Below are 10,020 nucleotides of genomic sequence, written 5' to 3'. Positions count from 1 at the left end.
AAGCTGGAATCTACTAGGATTGTTTTAGAAAAATTTGGAAAAATTTGGCATCATTTGCCAATTTTTTACAACGGTTTGGATTTTTTTTTTCCAAAAAAGTGGATGCAGCATAGAAACAGAGGATTAGTCATGTAGAAATTGACAGAATGACAGTAATGTATGCCACAAAGCTGGGGTACATTGTATCTGAAATGTACATAAGTACATAATTTTCTGGTGCAACAATAGCACAACAATGCAACAAATTTCTTAACCACTTAAGGACCGGCATATTTAGCATTTTAAGGACCTTGCGATTTCTTTTACACTTTTTCATCTTCATATTCTAAAATCTGTAACATATTCATACTTCTGTCATTGTGGCCATGCAATGGCCTTTTTGGGGGGGTATACATAATTTATAGATAAGATGATAAGATTGTATTCATTTTTTCTGTGGGATGTGATGTGCAAAGAATAACAACAATTTTTCAATTTTGGGGTCATGTTTTTTAGATTTTGGTTCTACGACGTTTGATGCTCAGTAGAAATGATATGTTATTTATAGTTTTCTTTATAGTTTATGACTCCTGCACTATAAAAACTATTACAAAATAATTTTCATTTGTATCTTTGTTTACTGATAGTCATAATGATTTTTGTATGGAAAGAGCTCTGTGAGGTCTTATTTTTTTTTCAGAACGAGTTAAGGTTTTATTGCTATCTCTTTGGGGCAAATATTACTTTTGCTTCACCTTTTATTCCTTTTCGGAAATAAAGATGCAGTGAACGAATAACAACAATAAGAAATCGATTACATAGATTAAGCATTGCTACTTTATTGCTCACAGCAATAGCAATTCTACATTTTTTTTTTTACTTTTTATTCTTTTATATAACAAAACGATTTATAAAAGGAGTAATTTTTTTTATTTTATTAACATTTTTAAACTTTTTTTTGTTTCAATCTGGGATTTGAACTTGTATGAGCCTGATTACTCAGATTATACACTAACGATACTTCAGTATATTGCGCCTGTCAGTGTAAAAATGACAGTCATTCTATTAGGCCCTGCCATAAGGCACTGATGGACACTGATAAAAAGAGGGCCCCTGTGCAAGAAAATAAATGGGCACTTTTTTGCAGCCCAATAGCTCATATTAATACACAATTCCACCTGCTATGGAGGTGATAGTGGCTCCCTTACCTCTTGGTAACAAGTTGCCCCATGATATTGTATGTCTGCCTCTGCCATAACCACAGTCTAACAGGTGCATTAAGTTGGCATCCATGGATTGCATTGTTAGTGCCCTGCCTGGCATAGACACTAGACATAAGCAAATACATTTTCGGGACTCTGTTCCAGAGCTCCACTGTTATGGACCTAGCAGGCATAGCAACTAGAGATGAGCGAATAAATTCTCAGGAGCCTGGTACACCGGCCAGGTCAGGATTCTATGGCCGCTGGATGGCAGCCCTGCGATTCTCCACCCCCTATTTGGTGGCCAGTGGCATTACTAGATTACGAATGGCCTCAGTGCAAGATTTGGACTGGGCCCCCTCTCATACTGGTATGTGTATATATATATATATATATATATATATATATATATACATACTGTATATATCCTGGTATATATGTCCCTCATCCAGATATATATGTCATTCATCCTGGTCCCATTCTGGCATACATACTCGCATATATGCCCTGCATTCTGGTATATACTGTATGTTCCTTATCCTATTATATATATATGTCCCTCATTCTGACCCATCAGGGTATATATATCCCCCATCCTAGCATATATGTCCCTTATTCTTTGCTCCATTCTGGTATATATATCCCCCATCCTTTTATGCATCTCCCCATCCTGGTATATATGTCAAAAATAAACCATTCTACTCACCTCCCATTCACTCCCCCGCCACACGGCATCATCTGAAGCCAGCAGCTGACTTCAGCATGTTGACTTCACTGGCATATGCCCCCAGTCACATGCACGCCGACGTCAGCTGCTGGCCTCTGATCGGCCAATAGTGTATATTGCCACGTACTGACCCAACGCCGCAATACACTTCAGCTGACTGTGCATCCTATGAAACCACGGTCGTTACACCCCTGTTGGTGGCATCCAAGGCTCCTTTTCTGACTAGCCAGTCTGGCATGACATCATGTTTGTGCCACGCCGCAACAATGAAGTCATGCCAGACCTCCTAATCAAAAGAGCAGCTGGAGATGCCGGTAAGTAGGAGGAAGTTTTCAGGACTACTGTCCAGCGGCCACAGAGTACTGACCTGGCTCATGGACCAGTGTTCAATGAATCGATTTGTTCATTTCTACTGGCAACTTATTGGCATCGGGAACCCTATCTGCTTCAATCTCGACAGTTGCATCAGGTTTTTCCATTATAGCATTTCTGCAGCTGTTGATCGTTGATCTCACTAGTACACTGTACCATGAGATCTGTATGATGAAAATGAGGGTGTCTCTCGGAACTAACATCTAAGCGTGACATACATTTTTGACATGGGTTGTTAAAGGGTTAAGTAATTTGGTGCACCTTACAGCAGCTGGAGTTTGAAATACCAGTTTTGTTATATTCCCCTCAATATATTATTGCATTCACACTGGCGCCGTGCTTGGAAAACGGGGCTCATCATATGGAGATGGTCCAAATAGAGGATCCAGTAGGGCATATGGATAGGGCAACTGTCTTTCTGTAAGATGTTATAGCGAATGCTGCTATTAAACGTCACAGTTCCGAACACAGTGATCCATTGCTCTGAGTTTAATCCGATCGCTCGTGTTTGTCAGCTCTCCAACTAATCACACTGATTTTCCACTCTGACGCCTGCAAGTAAATACAGTCATTCCTCTCCTTCTCTTTGTCACACAGCGGGCATTGTGGGCCCACGTGAAAAATAGAATAAGTTACAGTGAGATCTTTCCACTGACGTGCTTACAATCTAATTACAGTCTAAACACTTCAAATGCCAGTGATAAATCACCAGCGGGGTCGGTGTTTTCTTACCAAACTACACCCTGATTACCCTACAAACTGCTTGGCCATTCAGCCCGTAATTGACTGGTGCAAGTCCATTCCCTTGGGCAATGGCTAAACAAGCACAAAGGCCCGAGTAGGTAACCTCTCGGTTAATGTAAAGAGATTTCTTCCATGATGGGGCGGAATTATTTGACGGACCACCCTTAATGATCAATGGTGCTTATCTTGCCTGGTAACGGCCGGTTGTTGACAAGTGATTAATCAGGACTGATGACTGATCACCGATCAGATTGCTCTTGCTCAACTAGAATGGCCTTGAGCGTCGATCATTTCATCAGGCCCTGACTGATGATCCCATAAGTCACTGGCTCTATTTTTAGAGCCTATTTCGACCTTATTTATATAGTTGGGTCAGACAGGAAGCTGTCCAGACGATCCATCCTTTCCCTTTTTTCAATCCTACGTGAAGAATTCTGCTCAGGTATGAGAGAACCGTAATATCACTAATGTGACAGACACCCTGCGGGAAGGTCAACCCGTAGTCTGAAACTTCTCAGATAAACTAGGATAGAGGAGCAGCACTATATATATATATATATATATACAGTATATATATATATATATATATATATATATATATATATATATATATACATATATACATAAACAAATAAAAAAGGAAACAGCACAAAAAACTGAGGATATCACATCCGAAACGTTGCCACGCCGTTTGGGCAATAAAGTCTCTTTTTCAGTTTTTTGTGCTGTTTTCCTTTTTTATTCTATTTTGAAAACCATTTGATCATTGGTTGGGAAAGCTTTGCACGACAATCAAGGTATTATCAGATGCTGTTCCAATTTTTTCTCTTATAGATATATATATATATATATATATATATATATATATATATATATATATTCAGGTTATGGGGATATACTATAAACTATTTTTTGATGTCAGATTTAGATTATTTTTATGTCTGAAGTGGCTAAAAAATAATCAAAAATTATCACAAATTATGTAACATGAGTTATAAAACTGCCTAAAAGGAAATTTGTGTTTGTTGCCCCTAGCAACCAATCACATCTCAGCTTGCCAGTGAACACGTATTTATGGTAAAATCACCAAAGACCGATGAGGTGTTTTGGTCATATCGGCAAATGAACATCATCATTTTACCCCCACCCACCTCCAGTGAGAGCCATTAAGTGACAAGTGCAAGTGGCTCTCCTTGGGGTGCGAGCTCCCATCTTTCACAGAAGGAACTGACCCATCACTACTCTTCCCACAGCCATAGAATTATTGCAGTGGTCCCAAGAACAGTATTTATTACCATGTATCAATCAGTATGATTACAAACAGGGGTATTCCCACAATCCCAAAAATGGAGTTTCATGTCCTTATGTAAATAGAATGGTTACCACAGCTCCATTCACTTTTATGGGTCTATGGGAATGACCGCACCCACACCCCTCACAGTATTGGCATATCCACCCCAATATGCACGCCTTTGAGAATTGTTTACATAAACATTCCCCCCGCCCCTTTACCTAGGTATCCTGGGAAATTTGGGACCATCAGCAATTAGACCCATGTATTACCACCACTCCCAAAAAAAAATGAATGCATAATAAGGGGAAGCAAAATTTTCAAACCATACATGTCTTGTAGCAGATTATGTTTTTTTAGAACAAGAGATTGGGCATGTTGAAATCCACCATGCCTCACCGTTGAATCACCTTTGGGGGGGATTTGGAAAGTCCCACACACAATAGATCAGCAGTCCCCAACCTGTGGCTCGGGAGGCCATGAGGGCATAGAGACCATATCCACATACCACATACTTTCTGGGGTGGCCACATTTCAAAAAGGGTTGCCTGTGATGAGAGTGAGGTCAAAAATGGACCACTTTCATCTTCTATCACATTCATGGTCAGAATCATGGTTAGGGAAGAAGCCTTAGGAAGAGTAGATCTGCTGAAAATCAAATTCAGTATTTTGCTCAAATTTTGCCAGTAATTTGATTTGTAATTAATGTAAATCAGATATACATTATTATACTCTGAGGTCTCTACAGACTCCAGAGCATAGTAAATATGCGTAAAAGAAACCGTTAAACATTATACTCACCTGGGCCTCACCTGTCCCACCATTCAGCCCCACTATGGTCCAGTTGTCTTTTTGGGTCCAGACACTGGTGTGGTCTTCATTGGGCCATTTTCTGCATCATTCAGCACCCGGCATCTTCAGCATAGATTGTACAGGAGACATTAAATATGCTGGAGGCCGGAAAACACAGAAGGTGGCCCAATGAAGACCTTACCGGTGACTGGACAGAAAAGACCAAAAACCAAGGTGGGACTGCAAAGTGAAACAAATGGTGTTGGGGGGATTTTTTATTTTTTAACTTTCCTTGAAGGGATTGTCTCATCTTTACAGCTGGGCCATCCTTGTTCTCTATGATAGATCCCCGGTACAAACCTCAGTGTCGCCAGAGTATTGATTCATTTTGGGCCAAGAAAAATGGGTGTCAAAATTTTTCATAAAACATGATATCAAACATAAATATCTGGGGATGTCCACATAAACTCACCTCAAAATCTATTTCTTGGAAGGACATTTTTTTAGAAGTTGGACCAGACTGTCTATTTATTTACCGCAGGGTAAACCAAACTACTGCAGGAAAGAGAAACATTTATAATATAGTATACCTTCCACGTATACAACCGGGTCTTGCATTTCATTAAAGGAGACTGTGTATTGCTTGGTGGCTCTTTGTGGAACCAAAAAAGCAATGTAAGTCTCTGCTGCTTTCAACAAAAATTTACCTGCAGCTTCCAGCTCCCTGTCTATGAATTACACGCTCGGGTTTGTTAGAAAACCGCCTTCATTTATGAAGAAAACTTTGGCACAAGGGGGAAACTTTGTGTTCCCCGGGGCCTGGAAAAGCAAAGGCTTATTATTTCAGTGTAGGCGAGAGGGATATTTTAGCTCCAAACCGCAGATGAAGACAAGGGGGAAAATTCGGACTCAGCTGGGCAGTTGGTGGAAGAGGATGGAGCTCAAATTAACACTTTACATCCTGGCGGTTTATCAACAATACTAATAAAAGTCGTGATAACTAAGAATTGTGGGCTCATTAAAGAAAGCGTTAGAAATTCTTAGATTCTGGAAAGATGGGATTAAGGAAGCAGTAGTTCCATAGTTCCTTTATAGTTGACACCTAATATACGAAAAGCAGAAAACTGATAGACCACTTTGCGGTTTTGGTATAAAATTATTCTACATAAAAAGTTAGGTGACATTTTATGTACCGGTAACCAGTATTATAGTAGTTATATTCTTGTACATAGGAGCAGTATTATAGTAGTTATATTCTTCTACATTGGGGACAGTATTATAGTAGTTATATTCTTGTACATAGAGTAGTATGATAGTAGTTATATTCTTGTACATAGGGGGCAGTATTATAGTAGTTATATTCTTGTACATAGGAGCAGTATTATAGTAGTTATATTCTTCTACATAGGGGGCATTATTATAGTAGTTATATTCTTGTACATAGGTGCAGTATTATAGTAGTTATATTCTTCTACATTGGGGACAGTATTATAGTAGTTATATTGTTGTACATAGAGTAGTATGATAGTAGTTATATTCTTGTACATAGGGGGCAGTATTTTAGTAGTTATATTTTTGCATATAGGGATCAGTATTATAGTAGCTATATTCTTGTACATAGGAGCAGTATTATAGTAGTTATATTCTTGTACATAGGGGCAGTATTATAGTAGTTATATTCTTGTACATAGAGTAGTATTATAGTAGTTATATTCTTGTACATAGAGTAGTATGATAGTAGTTATATTCTTGTACATAGGGGGCAGTATTTTAGTAGTTATATTTTTGCATATAGGGAGCAGTATTATAGTAGCTATATTCTTGTACATAGGAGCAGTATTATAGTAGTTATATTCTTGTACATAGGGGCAGTATTATAGTAGTTATATTCTTGTACATAGGGGGCAGTATTTTAGTAGTTATATTTTTACATATAGGGAGCAGTATTATAGTAGCTATATTCTTGTACATAGGAGCAGTATTATAGTAGTTATATTCTTGTACATATGGGGCAGTATTTTAGTAGTTATATTTTTGCATATAGGGAGCAGTATTATAGTAGCTATATTCTTGTACATAGGAGCAGTATTATAGTAATTATAGTCTTGTACATATGGGACAGTATTATAGTAGTTATAGTCTTGTACATGGGGCAGCATTATAGTAATTATATTCTTGTACATAGGGGGCAGTATTACAGAAGTTATATTCTTGTACATGGGGACAGTATTATAGTGGTTATATTCTTGCATATAGGGAGCAGTATTATAGTAGCTATATTCTTGTACATAGGAGCAGTAATATAGTAGTTATATTCTTGTACATAGAGGGCAGTATTATAGTAGCTATATTCTTGTACATAGGAGCAGTATTATAGTAGTTATATTCTTGTACATAGGAGCAGTATTATAGTAGTTATAGTCTTGTACATATGGGACAGTATTATAGTAGTTATAGTCTTGTACATGGGGCAGCATTATAGTAATTATATTCTTGTACATAGGGGTAGTATTATAGTAACAGTAGTTATATTCTTGTACATAGGAGCAGTATTATAGTAGTTATATTCTTGTACATAGGGGCAATGTTATAGTAGTTATATTCTTGCACATAGGGGCAGTGTTATAGTAGTTATATTCTTGTACATATGAGCAGTATTATAGTAGTTATATTCTTGTACATAGGGGCAGTATTAGAGTAGTTATATTCTTGTACATAGGGGCAGTATTATAGTAGTTATATTCTTGTACATAGGGGCAAAGTTATAGTAGTTATATTCTTGTACACAACATAGGAGCAGTATTATAGTAGTTATATTCTTGTACATAGAAAGCAGTATTATAGTAGTTATATTCTTGCACATACAGTAGGAGCAGTATTACAGTAGTTATATTCTTGTACATAGGGGGCAGTATTATAGTAGTTATATTCTTGTGTATAGGGGCAGTATTATAGTAGTTATATTCTTGTACATAGGGGCAGTATTATAGTAGTTATATTCTTGTACATAGAGGCAGTATTATAGTAGTTACATTCTTGTACAGAGGAGCAGTATTATAGTAGTTATATTCTTGTACATAGGAGCAGTATTATAGTAGTTATATACTTGTACATAGGGGCAATGTTATAGTAGTTATATTCTTGTACATAAGGGACAGTATTATAGTAGTTATATTCTTGTACATAGGGGACAGTATTATAGTAGATATATTCCCATACATATGGAAAAATATTATCATAGTTATATCGTTACAGTATATATAGGGGTAGTATTATAGTAGTTGTATTCTTGTGCATAGGGAACAGTATGATCAGCTGTTGGCACCTCATTCACTTTTCTGGCAGATGATATACGGAATAATACTATTTAATCACTGTGAGAAGTACTAGAAAATACAGCAATGATATGGTATGATGATAGTGATGATGTTGTAAAGTGCTGTTAAATTAATGGCACTATTTAAGTGAGTAAAATAAATTATTGAAAACTATTTTTTCTAAAAGTGTTGTGGTATTATTTATTTGCATGAAGAAATTACTAAAATAAACTATTGTTTTCTATCATTGCTGATAAAAGTAAGATATTTCTGGAGAATCCAACGAAAATGTTTGACCTCAGCATATGCACAGTGAACATTCCCTCCACCCCTGAAATAAAAAAGGAGATTTTCTAAGCCACATCCAGACCCCCAGGATGGAGGATCTCAAGCAATGACCAATATCCTTGGTTTTCAGGAGTTTTGCATTGTTAATAATCACCACATGGGGATCAGCAGGGAGATGGAGCTGACAGCAGGTAAAGTCCTGGAAATTAAAAGTCAGACTTAAAATAAGTCGTATTTCACATTTTTTGTGATTTCTCCAATCCTGCTGATAGATTGTCCTTTCCTCACAACACGTGGATCTAATTCAAGGCCAAATCCCTGACGCTTTTTCCTATACGACTTGATTTACGCATGGCGGCTAGTGGAGACTCAGAAGGATCACTAATTCTTTCTTGAGTGGCCTTATCCTCTCTAGTCCACCTTGCGAATCTCATAACATGTGCATCTGATTTCCACCTCATTTCAGCCAGAAACACACAGCATAAAGGCAAATATGACCTGCCAGCTGCGGAGCACCCACTGGATCATCAAACTGGGGATCATGACCCCAACACTTCTGCTATACAAATGGTGAGGCACTACATGCATAGGAGACCCAGGAACATTCCCCACCTTTGTAAGAACAATTCACTTTAGTGGAGGACATCCTTTGGGAGACAATATAAAATGTTAGGATGATGGAAACATATTGTTTATAGAATAAAACATAGTTGGTTAAGAAGTGGTACCTAATTGACTAATTATCTCCCATCCAAAGGATAGGGGAATACTTAGTGGTCCCAAGGGTCAGATTGCTGGAACCCAGTGCCACCACTTCATTCTAAAGGGGCATTTAAATGCTTTGTTCTGAGGATCAGCGTGGATCCCAATGGTCAGACCACTTGTGATCAGCAAGTTGTCACCTATCTTGTTGGGATAACCCTTTTACTTGCCTTGCATCATTGGTATCCTGAGCTAAAATCCATCAATGATCACAACCTCCTGAATAGGGATTTCCAGTTATAAATGTAGTAGCTATGGCCTTCGGTTTCAATTCTTGTCAGAAGTTCTAGCTGAAGGCATTATTTGTAGAAAGCAAAGAAAAGTGGGACTTTCAGTGGGCAGGATTATGAAGAGATACATAGGAATGGTTCCTGTCAACAGTAGTCGGACATACTTGTTTTTCTGCAACATCCACTCGCCTTGGCCAAGTCCCAAGAGTGATGCAACAAGAAAGAGAAGCTGCAAGGACACAATATACATAGGGAAGTATGAGAAGGGTTCGAGTGCAGAGCTCGGACCTCCAACAGATGGTCTAGGAAGCATAAG

Source organism: Ranitomeya variabilis, chromosome 4, assembly GCF_051348905.1.
Source record: "Ranitomeya variabilis isolate aRanVar5 chromosome 4, aRanVar5.hap1, whole genome shotgun sequence".
Taxonomy (NCBI): Eukaryota; Metazoa; Chordata; class Amphibia; order Anura; family Dendrobatidae; genus Ranitomeya; species Ranitomeya variabilis.
The sequence above is the reverse complement of the archived record's forward strand: the minus strand, read 5'-3'. Positions refer to the sequence as shown.